The 22,428-nt window shown below is 44.5% G+C and overlaps 1 protein-coding gene across 1 annotated transcript in view; it reads right to left on the bottom strand.

Moving 5' to 3' along the window:
* WWP1 (WW domain containing E3 ubiquitin protein ligase 1) overlaps positions 1 to 22,428 on the bottom strand; it is a 2,386,594-nt gene that overhangs the window by 1,688,929 nt on the left and 675,237 nt on the right. The window lies entirely within an intron of this gene.

Raw genomic sequence — 22,428 nt, 5'->3', positions numbered from 1 at the left:
GTTCCTGCTAAATCTGGGTGGCTGTACCTGTAAGCAATCCTTCACTGTCTGCATAGATTTAGCTTTATCCTCCATTTTCTTCAACACCTCTTCTGCCTTAACACCAAACAAAGTATCATGCTGTAATGGAGCATCCAATAATTTTGCTTTAACATGATCAGGCAGAGTCTGTTTCTTTAACCAAGCATGCCTTCTAATAACAGAACCTATTACAGTGGCCCTGCAAGAGGCCTCCAGTGAATCATAACCACATTGCAAAGTATGTTTTCCCACTTGTTCAGCTACATGCAATAAATCCTGCAATTCTTTGTTCTCAGAACATTCAGAATTTGTCAACATTTTCTGTTTTAACAAAGACATTAAGTATTGCTGATATTTGAGCATATTTAAAGCCCTTACAGCCAAGGTAGCAGAAGTGTAGACTTTTTCCCCCATCTGTCCAGTGCCCTAGAATCTCTATCTGAGGGGACAGGGTTTTTAGCAGTAGCAGCCTTGACCCCTTTGGGACCCTGAGAAATAGTTTCTGGGTCAGCAGCAGGATTTTTATATAGAAATTTATGAGAATCTGGAACCCTGTAGTATCTGTCCGGCTTAACAGGTGCAGGATGTAAAGAGTCAGGAGACAGGCCGGACTCTGAAAATACATCATCTACAATATCTAGAACAGGTGGAATTGCAAGAGGTCTGTGATGAGGTAATAGAAGAAAATCTCTAAGCCTTTTCTTAGAATTTGAATAATCTTGGCTCTCCCAGTGGAAATGCTCCCTCATGGTATGCAGGGTTTGACCAAATGAGTAATCCTCAGGAGGAGAAGCTGAAGGAATAGATTCTTCAGCATCAGAATCCTCACAGGGAGGAATAGAGTATCCCTGTTCTGAAGAGGAGTCAGAGGAAATGGAAACCTGATCAGAGGAATCATATTCAGTATCTTGCCTAGGCCTCTTATCAGGAGGGGGATGGGAACCCCTGATCAAAGTACTTAGGTCTTCGGCCATTTTGAGCATCTGTTTCTTAGGGATAGAGGTCTATCCTGGAGAATGCTGTACTTGTTTCCTTGTCTTTAAAACTGTTTTTGACTTTGGCTTGGGTGCTGAAGTAGGCTTGATATAAAGCTGTGTAGGTCTGAAAACACCCTCTGAAGCTGATGCCTGCTCAGCGGCTCCAGACCCATCTAAGGATTAGTTTCCAAAGGGCCAATATCTTGAGTATCCAGAGGCCTAGTTGTCTCCACGTGGGAGTCGGAGGCGGCCTGTGGCTCTGAGGAAGCGGGTGTCAGGGGCTGTGAAAGTGCCTCACTGAGCACCGGCGAACCGGCGGCTGGCCTAGAAGAGGCTTCGTCGCCGGTTTTGGACCTCAGATGCCTGTCCTTTTCTTTCTCCTTGCGCTTTTTATGAATTCCAGTCGTCGGTTGTTCCGACGACATTATATAGTTAAACCTTCGGCCAAAGTAATGAAAAGCAAAATCGTACCGACGCTTAATAGTGCATTGGTTAAATCTAGCACAAAACCGACAACTAGCAACGTCGTGGTCAGGGCCTAGGCAAGGAATACAGTAAGAATGAAAATACTTATGAGGTATTTGCTTCCCACAAGAAATACAATTATTAACTTTTTATGATATTGGTCTGGAGCAAGAAAAAAATTTCCCCAACGGGGTACTTAGCTTTATAGAAGACTTCGGATCTGAAATTCAATTTCGAATATCTCAGGAGTCGGCCGACCGGCACTTGAAGTGCTTTTGCTTCGGGCACCGCGTGGCAAGAAAGACTGAAGAAAATGGCGTCGGCTGCATCTTTTATACCCCTGGCGCTCTGACATCAGGAAAGAGGCGACAGCAACCGACGCCGGACCAGGACTTTGGAATTCAGGCTGACTGCGGGTAGCCTGCCAGCAGGATAACCCAAGTGTAATGAATGCAACAGTGAAACACGATGAACATTCTGGAAAAAGACAAAATTTATTGGGGGGGGAGGTCAAAAGCCCAAAAAACAGGGACTCATTAAACATTGCTTGTATAATCTTGGAAAGTTGCTAGAATAAAATGCTGTGTTGCCACCATACATTTTACTGCCAAGGTCCCTGTGCAAAACAGTCAGAGCAACATACCACTACGCCAAATCATCTGCTTTGTGAAAGAGAGGAAGACTGAAACTTAAATGGCTATCATTTAGTGAATTCAGGTCTCACCATAGCTGTCAACCTCTTAGTACAAATCACCTGGACAAACCCAGTAATGAGGAAATACAGCCCTCAAACATATTCAGTGAATTCAGTTCTTGCCATAGCTGTCAACCTTAGCACAAAAACCTGGACGAAGTCAATAATGGAGGAATACAGTCCCAAAAATAGGGACAAATTTCAAATATTCATCTTATAAACTTAGAAAATTGCTAAACTAAGAGGTTGTGTTGCCATAGGATGCCATAGGCTCGTACTAGGCTAACTGCCTTTTTGGGCCATTTTAAGCCTAGCCAATTATCCCATGTGAGAATCAAACCCAGTACCCTGTGTCTGTAAGGTAAACACCATAACCATTATGCCAGTCTCTCACCCTTTACTATGTATTTTCTCCAAGAAAATATTTCCTGTTTGGCATATACTTCTCAGAAGTACAGGCAAGCACAGAAGGGCTATGGCTGACTAAGTTTGCGGACGACTGCAAACTGGGTGCTATAACAGAGTCTCCGGCCGACATGGAGATCCTCCAGAAGGGCCTAAATGAGACTAATGCATGGTGTCAAAGCCATGGTCTCAAGCTAAATGCAAAAAAATGAGTAGTAATCCCCTTTGGAAAAAACAGAGTACCTGCAAACTACAACATAGGAGGTAATCCCCTGAAATCTGAAGAAGAAATAAGGGATCTAGGGACCCAAGTAGATAGTCGGCTTTCCTTTGATAACCATGTTGCCAAAGTGGTTAAAAAATCCTTCTATGTGGCCCATCTGATCAAGAAAGGGTTTGCATCAAGATCTAAGTATGTAATGGTGCCCCTCTACTCTTCCCTCATCAGACCCATTATTGAGTACAATGCACCAATTGGAATGCACCTGGCTAGACATCTCCAGCAGCTAGAGAGACCACAGAGGTACCTAACCAAAAGGATTACAGGCCTCAAATAGTTGCCCTATACTGCACGATTGAAAAAGCTAAGTCTGTTCTCTGTTGCATACTGCTTTCTCAGAGGCGATCTCTGTCTAACGTACAGAGCCATGTCCAACCCAGAATTGTTGAATATGCTCCATCTTAGCAAAACCAAATCTACTCGAGCTACACGCTCTAGGGATATAAACCTCAACACAACAATGAATAGAACATGCTGGAGGGATAGATTCCCTTCGCAGAGACTTCCCTTACTATGGAACAGGATGCAGACCCCACACAGAAGGCACCCCAGCCAAGAATCAAACTTGAGAACCTACAGCTGTGAGGCAACAATGCTACCACTGCACCATCAAACATCAAGCATTTAAATATTTAGAAACCACAGATATTATATGAGGAACAGAACAGATCAAATACAAGGCAAAAATCTGCAATTTTTTTTTACAAATGGTGGAGAGTAGGGAATTCAGGCCCTTAACACCTGCATACAAGGGTACAGGGTTCAAGCCTGAGGTATTCCCTACCACACCACCATGAGTCTGCTCTAGCCACCAGTATATAGCAACTGGGGCATTTTACACACACACACACACACACACACACACACACACACACACACACACACACACACACACACACTCACTTCTGCATGCTTACCTTGTCGCTGATATCCGAACAGCGCCAGCCCCACCGACGAGCTAAATAACTGCTTCCACTTACTGCTCCGTTGCCGCCGATATCCAAACAGCTCCTTTGCCAGTATTCCTTGCGCGATTGGTCCATCCCAAAGTATTCCTTGCAGTCCAAATCCGCGATTGGTCCTGCAGTCCGGAGTCCCTCCATTTCGTGACGTCATCGCTGCACAGACTGCTGGGTATCTTGGGGCTGAGATGCCTTTACCCCTATCTAGACTGCTGAGAAAGCAGTCTGAGAGCGTGTGCGCATGAGTACACTTCCGGGAATTGACTGTTTCACTGTTCTATTTTTTTATTTGTTTTTTAGGTGGGAGGGCTGCAGTCCTGCAGTCCTATAGCACGAGCCGCCCTTGGAAGGCACACATGCACGATTTCACGCCTTGGGCCAATTTAGTGTGTCCAATCCACCTACAACATGTCTTTGGGATGTGGGAGGATATCGGAGTACCGGGAGGAAACCCACGCGACCACAGGGAGGACATGCAGACTCCACACAGAAGACACCCCAGCCGAGGATCGAACCGGAGAACCTCTTCCTGTGAGGTGGCAATGCTAACCGTTGCACCACTGTGGCCGCTCCAACTTGATCAGGTAGCCATTGTTCAAATAAAAAAGAAGAATGATGGCAGAAAATAAAATAAGAAGTTATGTACCTACCATAACGTTCCATGTTAGTTGTCTTCTTCTCGCCTTTCTTGCTGGATGGGTTCGGAGCCGATCCTCGGCTCCGACTCGGCCAATACTAAAGCTCGAGAGCTAATTCCACCGGCTCGAGGCTCCCCTATATCCCACAATGCTAGGCGGTAACTACCCAGATCTCGTTTGATAGCTAGACCAAACAACTCTAGTCTCCATAGCATGGAGAAGGGAAACCCACCTCTAAAAAAAACCTGAGTGAAAGGTATCCCAGACCTAACAAAAGGGGAAAAGAGGTGGAAGAACGTGTGGGAATGACAACTTCCAGAGGAAGATCACAAAATGAATTCCTATCGGTCTGTCCAGGCTTGGGGGAAGGAGGGTGGGACGCAAGAAAGAAGGCGAGAAGAAGACAACTAACATGGAACTTTATGGTAGGTGCATAACTTCTTAATGTCAAGTTGTCTATCTCACCTTCATTCTTGCTGGATGGGACCGCGTCCCTAGCACCTTATCCCGGGTGGCCTATCGGAACAGACTCTTGAGAACAGTGGAACCAAAGTTGGCACGGTTTCTGGAGACCATGTCCAATTTGTAATGTGAAATGAAGGTATGAGGAGAAGCCCAGGTGGCTGCTGCACAAATGGAATCTATTGGCAGTCTATCCTGAAAAGCTACAGATGTAGCTAAAGCCCTAGTTGAATGAGCTCTAGGTCTTGAAGGTAGTTTTTGATGTCTGATCTCGTAGATGAAGGTAACTGTAGAGGTGAGCCATCTTGAGAGGGATACTTTAGTAACTGGAAGGCCCAATTTCCCTTCCGCATATGATAGAAAAAGCTGATCAGATTTCCTGAATTGTTTAGTCCTGTCTAAATAATATCTAAGTTGGCGGTGAACATCCAGAAAATGTAGCTTTTGTTCTGACCTGTTTGAATAGTTAGGGAAAAATACGAGGAGATCAATAATTTGGTTTAGGTTTGCTTGAGAGGAAACCTTAGGTAAAAAGGATGGATTAGTACGGAGGGATACCCTATCTTTGTGAAACACTAAGTAAGGAGGACGACTGCACAGAGCATGGAGTTCAGATACCCTTCTCGCTGAAGTTACAGCTACTATAAAAAGTGTCTTCCATGAAAGCAACTTCAGAGAACATGAAGCCACCGGTTCGAAGGGGGGAAGGATCAGGGATGCCAGAACCAAGTTAAAGTCCCATTGAGGCGGGGGATCTTTGATTGGAGGTTTGAGAAGAAATATGCCCCTTAAAAAGGCTTTGCAGAGCTTGTGAACCATGATGCTAGACTCCGAGACACCTACATGATAATTAGATATGGCAGCCAGTTGAACTCTAATGGTAGATGAAGAAGAGCCTAAATGAAAGAGATCTGCTAGAAAGTCTAGAATAGACTGGATAGGTGCAGTGAAGGGATCTATATTTTTTGATGTTGCCCAAAAGGAGAAGCGTTTCCATTTGCTACTATAAATCTTCCGGGTAGAAGATTTATGAGAGGCTATCAAGATATCTCGGACCGAGCGAGATATTGAGGGAAGCCTGGCTAAGGTCGAAATTGGAGAAACCATGCTGTGAGGTTGAGAGAATGAAGAGACTGGTGCAGCTGACCCGATTGGTGGGTTAACAGATCTGGCACTGGGTCCAGATGCCAAGGCTGCTCCAAAAGATAACGATGAAGAAACGGAAACCATATCTGTCGAGGCCAGTAAGGGGCAATGAGGATCACTGTCACTCTCAAGGCGATGGCTTTCTGAATTAGTTGAGTTATCAGTGGAAAAGGGGGAAAGGCATATAGAAGTCCCAGGGGCCAATCGTGGACTAGAGCATCTCTGGTGGGATGGCCTGGTAACGGGAAGAGAGTGAAGAAGTCGTGACACTTGCTGTTTTGGGGAGTAGCAAAAAGATCGCAGCAAGGCTGGCCCCATCTTAGGAATACTTCTTCCAGTACTGATTTCTTCAGAGACCACTCGTGGGGCATGAGAATTGCCCTGCTCAACTTGTCTGCAATCACGTTGGATTTCCCGGGAATGTGCGTTGCTACCAGAAAACGCTGAGAAGAGATCGCCCATTGCCAAAGTCTGAGTGCCTCTCGACATAAGGGGTATGATCTGGTTCCGCCTTGTTTGTTGATGTACCACACTACGGACATGTTGTCCATCTGAATTGCAATAGTCCCAGTCAGAAGAGAGGCGTGAAGGGCTTGCAATGCTAAAAGCACTGCTCTCATCTCTAAGACATTTATGTGCAAGTGGCACTCGAAAGGTTGCCACGTGCCCTGGACTGTCCTGCCCTGATAATGCCCCCCCCCCACCCGATCAGGGAGGCGTCTGTTGTCAACATGGCGACTGGGGGGGGGGGGATAAGTGAAGGGTCTTCCTTGGAGAACCTGAGGTGATGTGATCCACCAAGACAGATGATTCTTGCATGATTGAGTTATCAATATGGTATGGGACATCGGGAGCTGTTGGAAGGACCATTGTGTAAACAGCATCCATTGGAGGATCCTCATGTGGAAGCGAGCTAAAGGGAGAAGGGGAATAGCTGCTGCCATGAGTCCTAATACCTTCAAAACTAGTCTGGCTTTGACTTTGTTGTATTGTAAGAGAAGGGAAACTTGCTTGCGGATGTCTGACACTCTTTGCTCTGTAAGTCTGGCTGAAAGATTGAGTGTGTCTAATGTGGCGCCTATAAAGGTAACAGATTGACAAGGCGACAAGGCAGATTTTTCGAAATTTACTGAAATGCCTAGAGCTTGGCAAGTTTGGATAGTGAAGTCCCTGGATAGAAGAAGTTGATGTCTGGTCGTGGCAGTAAGGAGCCAGTCGTCTAAATATGGAAACACCTGGAATCCTTGACGTCTCAAGTGAGCCGCGACCACTGCCATGCATTTGGTAAACACTCGGGGGGCTGTAGTGAGACCAAAGGGCAGGGCTCTGAAGTGGTAGTGACTGGCTCCCAGCCTGAAGCGGAGCGTCTGTTCATCTTGATATGGTAGTACGCGTCCTGAAGATCTATCGAGCACATCCAATTGTCCTGACCCAAGAAGGGTAGAATGGACTGTAGTGTGACCAACCGGAATTTTGTTTTTTTGACATACTTGTTTAAGTTGCTGAGATCCAGTATGGGTCTCCAGTCCCCTGTTTTCTTTGGTACCAAAAAGAATTTGGAGTAGATTCCGGATCCTTGCTGGTCTGCTGGGACTGATTGGATAACAGCTTTGAAATTTCTAATGCTGCTTGTTCCCTTAGACTGGGTGGAACGTCTGGAAGGGATCCTTTGGGTTGGGATGGGATGTGAATAAGGGGAATTTTGTAACCCTCGGATATGATCGACTGTACCCATTTGTCTTGTGTAAGGGAAAGCCAGGCTTTTGGGTACAGGGATAATCTTCCCCCGACTGCCTCCGAAGGTGGACAGCCGGGCAGCCCCTCAGGGATGCTGAAAGGGTTTATCAGAGAACGTTTCTCTGCTACCCTGGTTTTGCAGACCTCCTCTGCCTCTAGGGCGGCGTCTATTGTTATTCCCCCCTCTGCCTCTAGAGGGGAATCGGCCTTGTGCATCAGATGAGACTCCCTGGGTTTGTTTGCGGAACCACATCTTTCCTCCCCTCTGACCTTTGGGATAAGGCCTAGAAGGGGTAGAAAAACGGACTCCTACGGCAGAGAGAGTCTTACCTTCTACCTCACACCTAGTCAATGTATCCTTCACCTGTGGACCAAACAAGGATGATCCATCAAAGGGAGAATTGGTGAAGGATGCCTTGAAAGGGTCCGCAAAGTTGCACAGCCGCATCCAGGCGTGACGTCATAAGGCAACGCCTGTGCCTGCGGCTCTACTCGCCCCATCCGCAGCATATGAGATAAGCCGCATGGAGGAGTTAACGATGGAGTTCAGGGTTGCCAACTGGGAGTTCATTCTGTCTTGGAACCCCTCAGCTGTTGGATCCTTTATCGCTTCACTCATATCCTTGAGTAAATCTCTCTGGAGAAGAGTGAAGTGACATAAGTAGTTCAGCGACCGCATTGAAAAGGTCGTTGATGAGAACATCCGCTTACTGTACCTGTCCATGGTCCTAGATTCCTTATTAGGAGGATGGACAGGAACCGAAGGATCGGCTAACTCCTTCTTAGTGGCCGCAGCCACCACCATGGCATCAACAGGGACACCTTTGGATAAAAAATCTTTATCTTTAGGGGCAGTAATAAACTTAGATGGCCTCCTCAGGGTGGGTTCCACTGAATCAGGAGCCGTCCAGGCCTTCCTTGCCACCACTTCCATAAGGGGGTCAAAGGGAGGGGACACCCAGGCGGTAGAAGGGCGAGAGCCAAACGCCTCAAGATACACTGACTCATCCTCTGAAGGGTTAAGGGCTGGCCAGTTCCCCCTCTGTTTCAGGATCTCAAGGATGTCAGCAAAGGAGACATCCTCAGAGGGGGATCGAGGGGAACCTTCAGATTCCTCTAAGTCAGTGTCAGAGGTGATAGACTCAGGGGAGTCAATGTGCTTCCTCTTGCACTGCCTCTTCCTAGGGGGATCTCCTACCGGGTCAGGAGAGGCCTCGGAAGAGGAGGAAATTCCCAATGGGGAAACTTGAGGAGTTGGCTCTCTGCGGTCTGATGCAAGGGGGTGGGTAGAAATCACCGCAGGCACTGAAGATGGAGGGGCTGACGGAGCCGACTGTGGGGCAGACCCTGGTTCTAGCACGCTCCGCATGACCTCGAAGGCACCCCTATCAGGCAAGGCAGGATGTCCCCGCTCCGAAGAGACAAGGACCCCCCCTGGCACCGACAGGGATGGCTCCGAGGCCGATGTCGGAGCCGAACTCACCAGCGCCGAAGCCCCGAGAGGGAGAGCGGGGTCAGACAAGGGTCCGATGCCACTCGCCTCCTCGGAGCCGACGAGGGAAGCTCGGTGCCGAGATCCCTCCAAAGAGGAGATCGGAGCACACGACGGAGCCGAAAGGGAAGGTATCGGATCCGACGCACCGACAGTCATGGCTCCGACGAGCCCTGGCTCTGAACTCAAAGGAGTCGGAGGAGGAATACATTGGGGAACAGAAATAGCCGCTGACTGTTGAGTCGGGCTATGCAGCATTTATGCCAGTGCCTCGGACTTGAGAAGTCTACTCACTACCCTTTGCAAATTGTGGTCAGATAGCCTGGAAGACCGTGAGGAATGTGATCTATGGCTCCGTTCCAAAAGAAGAGGGGATCCTGGTGCCGAGTGAACGGAGCCGATGGAGGGGGATCTAGACCTCTTCCTTGAAAGTTGCTCCGATAAGAGTATCGGAGCCAACTGAGTGTTATCAGCCTCGGCTCCGACCGGAGCCGAGGTAACAGTATGAGGCTTGGAAACATCGGCTCCAGCCGGAGCCGATGTCGAAGCAAACTTTATATTTCCAGAGGTCGGCTCAGAAGCCGGAGCCGACTGTTTCGAAGTCCTAGAAGGCTTCCCCGACACAGACTGGGTTGGGGGGCCTTCAGGCTTTAATAAGCCACGCAAGATCAATTTATTCTTGCGTTCCTGCAGGACTCTAGGGCTGAAACCATGGCATATAGCACATGAGTCCTGCAGGTGCAAAGGTCCCAGGCAATACACACAAGAAGTGTGACCGTCTGTCATAGACATTTTCTGACAGCACGAGTCACACTTCTTGAAGCCTGAGACCTTAGATTCCTTAGACATAATAAAGTTCTAACAAAAACTCACACACACAGGCCTTAAAGGAAAATAAATCACCAATCACACTAAAGGACTAGGAGAAGGAGGGGGAAGGGGCCTAAGGCCTAAAACTAAAGGGGAATAAAGAAAGGGATTATGAGCACAAGAGTTGTCGTACCAGGAAAAAAGGAATGTAAAACTAAAAGTTTTAATAAGAAAGTACTAGGGGTCTAAAGATTAGAAAATTTTTAAATAAATTTTCCACTAACCTGCCAGAGCCGGTAGAAAAGCACCTCGTCAGCTAAGCGGCAAACGAGATCTGAGTAGTTACCGCCTAGCATTGTGGGATATAGGGGAGCCTCGAGCCGGTGGAATTAGCTCTCAAGCTTTAGTATTGGCCGAGTTGGAGCCGAGGATCGGCTCCGAACCCATCCAGCAAGAATGAAGGCGAGATAGACAACTTAACATCAAGTATTTGTTTCTGTTTAACTGTAAGGATTAACCCTGGATGGCCAGTCTGTCAAGAAAAATAAGCAGAAGACAATCTGTGGGTTGTTAAAAGTATCAAAGAAAAGTACAGTGGAGAGAAGTTAATTTACATAAACACCCTTTAATAAACTAACACAGTTTTCTATGACAAGAAGATTTCCTTACCAGGCTATTTATAATATTTTAAGAAAAAGAAAAGGGTGATGGGAGGGGGACAATGAAGATGAAAGATAGTAATAAACAAGTCTCAACTTTGACATGTACAAACTTGTCCACTGGCTTGGAGGAGATGCTCCATTTACTGACGAGGAAGGGCCAAAGAAAAATGTGTGTATATACTTGCTAGTAAGTTTCAGATATTAGACACCTTAGTGATACTTTAAGGGAGGATAAAGGGGTAATAATGTTTCAGCCAGGAAGTATTTAGCAGAAGAGGAGGAATGCAAACGTTTCTGAATTATTAAAATTATTAAAAAACAACAATGCAAGAAATGGGACAATGAACAATGTGGAATAAACTGATGGGATTAATCAGAATAATCCTACATGGTTATGTTTCAAAGTGTGACCTGAAATGTTAGTAGGTCTGGCAGGACAGAGTAAAACAGAAAACAAATTATATATTTATACTATGGTCTGGCACATATAATGTTACAGGAAACATTTAATCAAGGCTGAACAAAAATACTTAATAAAGTGGAACAACAGGATGCATTAAAACAAATTATGTGTATGCCCCCCCCCCTAAAAGAAAAGAAAATAAATATGGAAGATATACTATAACAACAAGGAATAGCAGTAATACGACTAAACTAGAACATAACTGCATTTAAAAAAGTTTTTAGCAGGACCTAGGAAGTATGAAATAAATAAAGTACATGAAAGTGTTTGGATTTAAGGATGGAGGAAATGAGAATTTTGCATACCACTCAACAGTCTGGTGATGGGACTTGCCAAGACTACTGGAGTACATATCAACTGAACACAGTAATAAACTGCTTGGAAATGAAGTGTATCCAAAAAATAACTCAGACCAGCATAATTACAACTAGGCAAATTACAAAAGGATAATCTTGGATACTGGTACTTCCCAATGCATTTGTTCACAAAAAAAGTGTTTTAAAGAATGGGTAGAGGCAGCAATACAGCAACAAAGTCCATTAAAATCTCCAGCCAGTAAGGCTCAATACAGGTGTCACTTTTGGGGTACATACAGTGGATATAAAAAGTGTACACATCCCTGTTAAAATGCCAGGTTTTTGTAATATAAAAATGAAACAATAAATCATTTCAAAACTTTTTCCACCTTTAATGTGACCTATAATCTGTACAATTCAATTGAAAAACAAAAATCTGTTAGGGGAAAAATATAAAAAAATAAAAAACGTACAATACGCTGGTTGCATTAGTGTGCACACCCTTAAACTAATACTTTGTTGAAGCACCTTTTGATTTAATTACAACATTCAGTCTTCTTGGGTAGGAGTCTATCAGCACAGCACATCTTGACTTGGCAATATTTGCCCACTCTCCCATGCAAAAGCACTCTAAATCTGTCAGATTGCGAGGGCATCTCTTCAGGTCACCCCACAGATTTTCTATTGGATTTAGGTCTGGGCTCTGGCTGGGCCATTCCAAAACTTTATTTTTCTTGAGGTGAAACCATTCTTTTGTTGATTTAGATGTATGCTTGCGGACATTGTCATGTTGAAAGGTGAAAATACTCCATCTTCAGCTTTCTAGCAGACACCTGAAGGTTTTGGGCCAAAAGTGACTGGTATTTGGAACTGTTCTTAATTCCCTTCACCAAATCCCAGTTCCAGCTGAAGGAAAGCAACCACAAAGCATGATACTGCCATCACCATGCTTCACCGTGGGGATGGTGTTCTTTTGGTGATGTGAAGGGCTGTTTTTGTGCCAAACATACCTTTTGGAATAGTGGCCAAAAAGTTCAACCTTGGTCTCATCAGACCTTAACACATTTTCCCACCTGCTTTTGGGAGACATGACGTATTGTTTTGCAAATTTTAGCTGGGCCTGGATGTTTTTCTGTGTAAGAAAAGACTTCCATCTTGCAATCCTACCCCAGAGTCCAGACATATGGAGAATACGGGAGATTGTTGTCACATGTCGTACACAACCAGTACTTGCCAGAAATTCCTGCAGCTCCTTCAGCGTTGCTGTAGGTCTCCTGGTAGCCTCCTTGACCAGTTTCTCTCTCGTCTTTTCATCAATTTTGGAGGGACATCCAGTTCTTTGCAACATCATTGTTGTCCCATATTTTCTCCACTTTTTGATGACCGTCTTCACTGTGTTCCATGGTATATCAAATGTTGGGGAAATTGTTTTTGTACCCTTCTCCTGACTGATAACTTTCAATGAGATCCCTTTAATGCTTTGTTAGCTCTCTGCGAACCATGGCTTTTGTTGTAGCAGGCAACGTAGTAAATGTCAGGAAAATCCTACTAGGACAGCTGAACTTTATTTGGGGTTAATCAGAGTCTCTAACTGATGGCATCTGTGAACCCAAGAAGACTGAATGTTGTAATTAAAGCAAAAGGTGCTACAACAAAGTATCAGTTTAAGGGTGTGCACACACAACAAAGTATTAGTTTAAGGTTGTGCACACATGCAACCAGCGTACTGTAAGTTTTTTATTTTTTTTATATTTTTCCCCTAACAGATCTGTTTTTCAATTGAATTGTACAGGTTATAGGTCATATTAAAGGTGGGAAAAGTTTTGAAATGATTTGTTGTGGTCTCATTTTTTTATATCACAAAAACCTGGCATTTTAACAGAGGTGTATACACTTTTTATATCCACTGTACCTACCCTCATGGAAGTGCACATTATCCCATAACTTTTAAAATGCTGCCAGGTATGACTGATTTCTATTTCTGGATTACAGTTTACTTGTTTTCTAGTCTTTTTGGTCTGTCTCTGTTTAAATTTGTTTTTCTTGAGGGCTTTACATTTTTTAAACATTCTCTGCTATGGCCAAGAAGAAAACATTTCTCTTGTGTTTTTTGCCAGATGGATTAACATCTGAACTATGACTGAGTTGCTGAGAAAGAACATTTATTTCTAGTTCAGGTAAGTAGTAGGAGGTTTAATTTAAAATATATCATATATAAAGCTTTGAGACATTCTGATTCCATGGTTTACAGTTGTATACCTGTTTTAATATATTTCTCTTGTTTTACAGCAGTGGAGTCCTGGATTAAGAACAAGAAGCCAACATTTAAGTTGCATTCCATTTTCAAATGGACCGATTGGATCTCAGCTGTGAAAACAGTCAATAAATAATGTTAAAGTGATGTAATGTATTTCTAAGGCCAAGCATGGTCAAACAATATCACTATAGGCCTTGCTCCAATCAGCTCTAACATGGTACATCATATCACCGAAATGCAAGTCCACGTTTTTTTTTTTTTAAGCTTACAAGATTTAAGGACAGTTTGTTCCACAGGCTCCCTTACTCTGGAGTGGAAAAATGTTCTTAGCTTTAAATCAACTATCCCTATATTAACCATATTAGTGCTATTCATAGCAACTTTTCCAAGTTTAAAAAAAAAGCAGCCCCAAAGTACTACAAATTTTCTTAATTTTTAGACATGTATATACCCATATCAAATCATATCTATACATCCCATAAAACAGAATACAGTTTTAGCTTTATCAATTTCTCCAGATAACTGGTACTCCTTGTGCCAAGGACTCTACTGTTGAAAAATCTTTTGTACCTTTTCTAAAGTATTTGTAATTTACAATATATACATATGTAACACCTACACTCAAACTCCACTACTGTCTGTATTATGACTTTGTGCATTATCTGTGTCTTCTCATACCTAATGGACATCACCCTAAATAGTGGGCATAGCAGCATAACATGATTTCAAGACCTGATTTACATGTCCAGAAAATTGCAAATCATCAAAATTCCAACAACCTCATTGTTCATACACTCCAAAATTCTCTCCATACATTCCATATAGAAATCGGATATTTGTTGTACCAAAATGCATAACCTTAGTTTTAGCAAACTTAAATGAAACTCCATTACTCTGAGCCCATTCACATACTTTATCTAAACGATGCACTTCATAATGACTTCTCATCAATGTAACTGTCCCTGGAATTCTGGCAACATCTGCAACTTTTTCTGCTCAACATTTGGACTATAGGGGAAAACTTGCCATAAATACATGAAATAGTAAGGGTGCCACAGCATGGACCCCTGAAGGGCACCTTTACTGACTTATTATTTTCTTGGATTTTACTTCACAAATACAGACCCAGGTCTTCCTATTATCCAACCATGTAGCAAGCCACTTAACCAAATACTTGCTGAATGTCCATTGTGACAATTTCAAAACAGAGTTATATGAAACAGAATCAAAGACCTTAGCTAAGTCAACATAAATCACATCAACTGGTAACGTTTCATCTAAGACCCTTAATATTTCCACATAAAAACTAATTAAGTTAGTAATGGTCGATCTCCCAGACGTAAAGCCATACTGCAGTAGATCACAATAACCTTAGAAGTCTAACTCCATCAGTATTCCTAGTATAAGACATTTCAAAAAAGTTTTACCAATCATCATAAAACTTACTAAAGTACAGTTGTGTACACTTACCATAAATGTAGATGTTCAGTTGTATTCACTGTTGCAGTGATTACATTTGGGTAATCTGCTTGCAGGTTGCCCTCAGTCGGCCTGATTAACAAAGTCTTGGGTCCTGCATCGGTTGCTGTTCATTTTTCCATGACGTCAGGTCGTCACGGGTATAAAACATCCGGCCAACGTCATTACATCAGTTATTCTTGCCCCAGATGTCAGGTGCCCCCCCGATGAAAAGTAAATAAACATAAAAACACAAAGGTATACCTCCAACAAAAAGCAAATACATGAAAAAGGCTTTTAAGCATAGTAAAGGAAAGTATAGGTATAGCCATAAGAAGTTAGGGGGCTGGAGGGAGGGTAACCAGGACTGCAATAGTGAATACACTCGAACAGCTACATTTATGGTAAGTGTACACAACTGTACTATGTTCTTCTTGTTTAACTGTTGCAGTCATTACATTTGGGTAGATTCCCAAAGCTATGGTTGGGAGGAGGAGTTTAGATAGCATTAGGGCCAGCAATAAGGCCCTGCAAGACAGCAGTGGCAAAGCCAGCTCTGGATTTAGAGAAAATTGACAAATGACAATGCTTGGTGAAAGTATGTACAGAACTCCAAGTAGCAGCTTCTAGGATGTCCCTGGTAGGAACACCTCTGAGAAAGGCTGCAGAAGTAGATGCAGCCCTGGTGGAGTGAGATCTGATCCCCTGGGGGATAGGTTTTCCATGGTGCTTATAGCAGAAATGAATGCAATGGCTTATCCATTTAGAAATGGTTTGTTTTGAAATAGCCTTCCCCTCTGCCCCTGCAGCAAATGCTACCAGCAGTTGTTCCGATTTTCTTTGAGGTTTAGTCCTGTCCAAACAGAATCTAAGTTGTCTGTGCACATCCAAGGAATGCAGAATCCGTTCCTCTTTGTTCTGTGGATTGGGAAAGAAGATTGGCAAATGAATGGACTGATTAAGAGCCACACTGGATACCACCTTGGACATGAAGGATGGATTGGCCCCGAGTGACACCCTGTCTGCATGAAAGATGATGAAAGGCTCCACTGCCATAATAGCCTGTATTTCAGATATCCTTCTAGCTGAAGTGATTGCTAAAAGAAAAGCTGTTTTCCAAGAAAGAAATTTTAAGTCTGCAGTAGCAGCTGGCTCGAAAGGGGGTAGAGTGAGTTTCTCCCATACAAAGTTAAGGTCCCAGTCAGGGGTTGGAGCTCTCCTGGGTGGTCTCAAATTTTTGGCCCTTCTGAAGTACTGCTTGAGCAAAGGACGAGAGAAGAGGGGAAGTTCTGTGTTAAAATGAGCTGAAATGGCTGAGGCGTGGACTTTAATGGAAGAAAAGGACACCTTGTGAAGCATCTCAGTTAAGTATTGCAAAATCTGAGGTAAATTGGGTGCTGCTGTGCTCATCCCTAAAGATTGGTTCCAGGCACAGAATCTTTTCCATTTTTCAGCATAAGATTTTCTACTACTAGGTCTCCTTCCCTCTAAGAAGACATCCATCACAGGTTTGCTGAGGGATGATAAGGGTGAATTTAAGTGATTAGCCAGGCTGCAAGATTCAATGTTGGAAGCTGAAGGTGTAGAATTTGGTTCCCCTGCTGAGACAGCAGGGAAGGGGGTCTGAGGCAGGTGCCATGGAGATAACGGCGACACACTGCACAGGAGGGGGTACAGTGTTGGTGCGGCCATTCTGAAGCAATCAAGATCATCCTTGGTTTGTCCTGTTTGACTTTCAGTAGAACTTTGGAGAGCAGAGGCAGCAGGGGAAAGGCATAGACTGATAGGTTTTTCCAGCTGAAGGAAAGAGTATCCACTCTCCAGGCTTGCTTGTGGGGAGTCCTTGTGCAAAACATGTTCAAATGGTAGTTCTGGGGGGAGGCAAATAGATCTATGTCTGGGCTCCCCCATTCACTTGTCAAAATGTTGAAAATCCTTGGTTCCAGTTTCCACTCGTGTGGGTCGAGGTTTCTGCTTAGTCCGTCTGCCAGTGTATTCAATTTTCCTGGCAGGAATTGAGCTTGTAGGTGCACTTGGTAGCTCTAGGCTGTGTTCCACAATGCCATGGCTAGTCTGCAGGGGGGGTAGGAATGTGTACCCCCCTGCTTGTTTATGTACCACATAACCGTGGTGTTGTCCATCTTTACAATTAGTTGTCCTGGAAGAATGTAGTTCTTGAAGTCAGAGCATTCTGTACAGCTAACATTTCTTTTTGATTGATATGTAGGTGCATTTGACTTGGGTTCCATTTCTCCTCAATGCACTTCCCTGCAAGGTGAGCCCCCCATGCATAGTCTGATGCATCTGTAGTTAGGGTTTGGGCGGCAGGGGGTAGTGTGAATGGTAGTCCCTTGTTTTGGTGGCAGGCTTCTGCCCACCAGAGGAACTCCAGGCGTAGGCAAGGTATGACAGGAATCATTGTTTCCAGGCTGTGAGAATGTTGACTCCATAGACTTTTTAGATACCACTGTAGTTTCCTCATATGCAGTCTTGCATATGGAATTAGAAGAATGCAGGAGGCCACGAACCCCAAGGCTTGCAGTATTTGTCTTGCAGATAAGCAGGGTTTTTGTGGCCACTTGTTTGAAATAGGTTACCAAATGAATTTGTTTTTTCTGGGATGAGGTAAGCCATCTGGGAAGTTGTATTCAAGCTTGCAACCAGGAATGTAATTTGTTGACAGGGTACCAGTTGTGATTTCTTTTTGTTTATGGTGTACCCCAGACATGTTAGAACCCTTTTTACAAATGCCAGATGATTCAAAAGTATGTCCTGGCTTTCTGCCTGAACTAGACAATCACCCAGGTATGGGTATATTTGAATACTTCTTTGCCTGCAAAATGCAATAACTGGAGCTAGGCACTTTGTGAATACCCTGGGCGCAGTAGATAACCCAAAGGGCAGTGCAGAGAACTGATAGCGCATGTAGCCTGCTTTGAAGCTTAGGTATCTTCTGCAAGATTCCCTGATTGGGATGTACAGGTATGCTTCTTTTAAATCTAGTGTTGCCAACCAGGCATCTTTGCCTAGCATAGGAAGTAATTGGTGAAGAGTCAGCATCTTGAATTTTGGAATCTCCAGAAAGGTGTTTAGAGTGGACAGGTCCAGGCTTGGACACCATGATTTGTCTTTTCTGGGTATCAGGAAAAGTCTGGAGTAGAAACTTTGTCCCTTTTCCTCTTCTGGTACCAGTTGAATAGCCCCCATGCTTAAGAGAGAAAGTACTTGTTTTTGAGCCTCTGCCCACTGATTTGGGGGCAGGTCCGGCCACCCACTTGGCATTGGCAACATGTGGAAGTGAAATCTGTATCCCTGGGACACCATATTTAAAACCCATTTGTCCTGGGTAATGCGTTCCCAGTTCTTTGCATGAAGACCAATCTTTCCCCCCAAAGGGGCAGTCAGAAGATAAGTGCTTGGAAATTTTAAAAGGAAGTCATTGAGACAGTTTACCATGGGGGGGGGGTGTCTTGTTATTCCAAGACTTGGAAGTGGAGGCCCCCCCACTGCTTAGTTCTGAGAGTCCCCTAGGACTGAAACCTGGGGTTTTTGCTGTGTCTGGGTTTGGCTTGAGAAGACCTGGAAGGGACTGGAAATGACCAATTCTTAGAAGGCCAGTGCCTACTAAATCTAGGAGGCTGAACTTGTACAAAATCTTCAACAGTTTGCATAGATTTAGCTTTATCTTCCATCTTTTTAAGAACTTCTTCACCCTTGTTGCCAAACAGGCGGTCCTGATTTAGAGGAGCATCCAACAATTTAGCTTTAACATGATCAGACAAAGATTGTTCCTTAAGCCAAGCATGCCTTCTAAGCACAGACCCAGTAACAGCAGCCCTGCAAGAGGCCTCTAAAGAATCAAAACCACATTGCAAAGTATGTTTTCCCACTTGTTCAGCAGAATGCATTAAATCCTGTAAATCTTTACTTTCCACACAGTCAGGAATCAACATCATTTTCTGTTTAAGCAGTCCAATAACATGTTCATAGGTTCATAGGTTCATACTAGGCTATCTGCCCGAGGGCATTTACAAGCCTAGCCCATAGTTTTGTGGCTTACGCCACCCCTTTAGTATGGGGAACTATACCCATTATTTTGCTGTGCCTCTGTTGAGCAGTGACACTGAGGTAATCCCTGGGGTATATCTGCGATCTCCCATCCATTGGTCAAGATTTCTCTTGAACAAGGCCAGCGAGGTGCTCTGCTTCACATATACCGGGATTTTATTCCACAGCATAGGGAGTCTTTGGGTGATGAATCTATCCCTCCAGCACGTCCTATTAATAGCCGTGTCGAGGTTTAAGTCTCCGCCCTTGTGGCTCTGACGGATCTAGATTTTTGAGGTGAAGCATATTCATCAAATCTGGGTTTGACATGGCCTTGTATGTTAGGCAAAGGTCACCTCTGAGCAAGCGTGTTTACTGAATAGAGCTGGAGTTCTTTCAGTCGGGCAGCATAGGACAGATGTTTGAGACCCTTTATCCTTTTGGTGAGGAACTTTTGTGGCCTCTCCAGCTGCTGCAAGTGTCGGGTCAGATACATTCCGAATGGGGCATTGTACTCAATCATTGGTCTGATGAGTGATGAGTATAGGGGACTATGACCTCCCTTGATCTAGATGAGAATCCCTTCATGATAAGGTGGGCAATGTAGAAGGTCTTCCTAACTACTTTAGCTACATGGGTGTCGAATGACAGACTACTATCAACCTGGGTCCCCAGGTCCCTGATAACTTCTTCTGTGCTCAGTGGATTGCCACCTATTTGGTAGCTAGGGGTAACCTTGTTTTTCCCGAAGGGTATGACTATGCATTTTTTGGCATATAACTTTAGGCCATGGCTCTGGCTGCTGATATTTTAACATATACAATTGGCAGTTTAAAGCTCTAATTGCCAAGGTTGCTGAAGTATAAACCTTTTACCCCATCTATCCAATGCCCTGGAGTCCATCAGAAGGGGTAGGATTTTTAGCAGTAGAAGCCTTAATGCCCTTGGGCCCCTGTGAAATAGTCTCTGGATCTGCAATAAGATTTTTGAAACGGAACTTGTGGGACTCAGGGACCCTGTAGTATCTGTCAGGTTTACTGGGAGCAGGAGGCGGAGAGAATCAGGGGTCAAACTGGATTCCGAGAAAGCATCATCAACAATGTCTAGTACAGGAGGAAAAGCCAAAGGCCTATGCTGAGGTAGGAGAAGGAAATCACTAAGCCTCTTTTTTGAATCAGAAAATTCCTGGCTTTCCCAGTGAAAATGCTCCATTAGAGTACGTAAGGTTTCCCCAAAAGAAAAATCCTCTGGAGGGGGAAGCAGAGGGAATAGAGTCCTCTGCATCAGAACCATCAGAAGTAGGGCAAAGCCAAATCCAGATCATCAGAAGAGTCAGAAAAAAACAGAATCCTGATCAGAAGCTTCATAATCAGGCTCAGCCCTAGGACTCTTGGGGGGGGGGGGGGGGTTGGCTACCCCTGATTGGAGTTATTACATCTTCAGCCATTTTTATCATTTGTTTTTTAGGCATAGAGGCCTGAGCATGTGGCCTGGGCATCGGTTTTTTAGACATGGATTGAGATTTACGCCTTAGTAATCAAGGAGGCGCTGATTTAATATGCAAGTCAGTAGGCCTGAATACACCCTCAGAAGCCGGTGCCTGCACAGCGGCTCCGGACCCATCCTAGCTAGAGACATCCACGGGTTCCATAGCTGAAGTATCTCGCAGCATACCGGACTCCGAATGGGTCTCAGTAGAGGCCTGCGAATAAGAAGTAGCGGGCATTAGGGGCTGCGAAAGTGCCTCACTGAGTACCGGCGAACTGGGGACTGGCATAGGAGAAGCGTCGCCGGCAATTTTGGACCTTGGCAGCTTGTCTCTGTCTTTATCTTTGCATTTTTTCAGAATCCCAGTAGTCGGATGGCTAACCGACGACATTTCTGGATAATTAAACAGAACCGAAATATTTAGAGGCAAAAATATACAGACGACGGATAATGCGCTGATTAAATAAAGCACAAAACCGACAGCAAGGTACGTCATGGTCAGGGCCTAGGCAAGGAATACAGTACGAATGAAAATCTTTATGAGGTATTTGCTTTCCACAAGTAATGCAATTATTAACTTTTACTGACATTGGTAAGGAGCAAGAAAAAGTTTCCCCAATGGGGTACTTAGCAACGAAAATTTCAGGAGTCGGCCGACCAGCACTTGCAAACTGCTTCTGCTTCGGGCACCGCACAGCAAGAAAGACTGATGTAATGGCGTCGGCTGCATGTTTTATACCCCTGATGACCTGACGTCATTGAAGAAGAGACAGCATCCCACGCAGGAATCTAAGACTCTGGGTATTCAGGCTGGCTGAGGACTACCTGCAGGCAGATAACCCAAATGTGATGACTGCAACAGTGAAACACGAAGAACAGTTGACTGGCAGCAATCATTCCTCGAGGGAGGCAGTCCTGGAAGGCTTGCAACAGTAGGAGAAATGGCCTCATTTCTAGGACATTTATAAACAACCTGGTCTGTACAGTCTGCCAGGGCATTGGTTTTCCCCGGTATATGTGCTGCAATGAGAAAACAGTCTGAAGAGATCATCCACCCCCAGTCTCTCTGCACAATGGGTAGGAATGGGTTTTCCCTCCTTGTCTGTTGATATACCAGACTACTGACATGTTGCCTGTGTGGATTGCAATCAACACTAGAGGGAGAATATTCTGAATGGCTTGCAGTATTAGAAGGACTGCTCTCATCTCTAAGACACTGATATGTATCTTGGTCTTCGATCAGGACCACATGCCTTTGGCCATCTTTCCCAGAAAATGCCCCCAATCCCAGATGGGAAGCTTCCATGGTCACTGAGGCAGTTGGGGGAGGAAGAGAGAATGATTTGCCCAGAAACAGGGTGGAACTGGATCCACCAATGAACATGACATTTGCAGACTGGAGTGAGCCTTATGGGAAATGACAGAGGCCGGTAAAGAATGAACTGCTGTACAGTTAACGTCCACTGAAGGATTCGCATAAAGAATCTTGCTAGAAGAACTCAAAGGATGGCATCTGACATGAACCAAAGACCTTGGAGCACTAGTTTTGCCGATGGATGGACCAATATGGCCTGCACCTGATTTCTCAATGATGTGATGCAATGAAGAGATAAGGACACTAATTGAGTAGTAGCATTAAGTTGAGTTCCTAAGATTTCCAGAGTCTGT

This window comes from Protopterus annectens, chromosome 3.part0 (assembly GCF_019279795.1).
Source record: "Protopterus annectens isolate FY-2018-M chromosome 3.part0, PAN1.0, whole genome shotgun sequence".
In the NCBI taxonomy this organism is placed as follows: domain Eukaryota; kingdom Metazoa; phylum Chordata; order Ceratodontiformes; family Protopteridae; genus Protopterus; species Protopterus annectens.
Note: the sequence above shows the minus strand (reverse complement) of the source record. Positions and strands in the feature narration are given on the sequence as shown.